The sequence below is a fragment of the Octopus bimaculoides genome, chromosome 28 (genome assembly GCF_001194135.2).
Source record: "Octopus bimaculoides isolate UCB-OBI-ISO-001 chromosome 28, ASM119413v2, whole genome shotgun sequence".
Taxonomy (NCBI): Eukaryota; Metazoa; Mollusca; class Cephalopoda; order Octopoda; family Octopodidae; genus Octopus; species Octopus bimaculoides.
In genome coordinates, this window is record NC_069008.1 from 10,316,392 (window position 1) to 10,317,256 (window position 865).

At 35.6% G+C, this 865-nt stretch overlaps 1 protein-coding gene across 3 annotated transcripts in view; it reads right to left on the minus strand.

Moving 5' to 3' along the window:
- Window positions 1-865, minus strand: part of LOC106873345 (uncharacterized) — a 253,626-nt gene that overhangs the window by 1,447 nt on the left and 251,314 nt on the right. The window lies entirely within an intron of this gene.

An 865-nucleotide genomic window follows, 5' to 3' on the forward strand; every position in this document is an offset into this window, starting at 1 on the left:
TCCTTTTATTTTATTTTTTTTTTTTAGTGGGACATGGAACTGTGAAAATCTTTTTTTTTCACAGCAAACAAACTACACCTATACTCAGCCTAGTCAAGCCAATCCCTCCAGCCAAGCATTCTTTGTGAGAACTATTTGCTACAGTATATCAATATTCTAATGCCCCAGTGTGGATATTTCTTTGAGGAAAGAATATAATTATGAAATATTAACAATAAAGTTGTATTTTTCCAACCACCAGTGGTGCATACATTTTTCTGGAAAGTTATGGTGGGGCTAGGTGGGAAATAGGTTGGGAAACATTGTCCTCAGGTGAAATTTTAATAGGGATTTCAGCAGTTTTTGGAGCTTTGTTTTTTTTTATTTGCTGATGAAATTTAGGAGTTTCATTAAATATAACAGATTTGTTTTTAGTTGGTGGAATAACTGATTTGGTTTGAGTTGCAGTGGTAGTATTCTTGTTCAGTGATGGCAAAACAGTTTGAACTTAAGTGGCAAGAATTTTAGTTGATGTATGTATGTATGTATGTATGAATGTCTTTTATCTTTTGCTTGTTTCACTCATTAGATTATGGCCATACTGGGGCACAGCCTTGAAGAATTTTGGTTGAATGAATCAATACCAGAACTTATTTATTAAAGTACTGGTACATATTCTATTGTTCTCTTTTTGCTGAATTGCTAGGCTACAGGGATTTAAACACATCAACACCAGTTGTCAAGCCATGGTGGGGGACAAACACAGACACAAAGACACACTCACAGTGCCACCATATTTACCCGGCACCACCAACTGTCAGCTCTGCCTCTGGGAAAAACTGTGTATATATATATATATATATGTGTGTGTGTGTGTGTGTGTGTG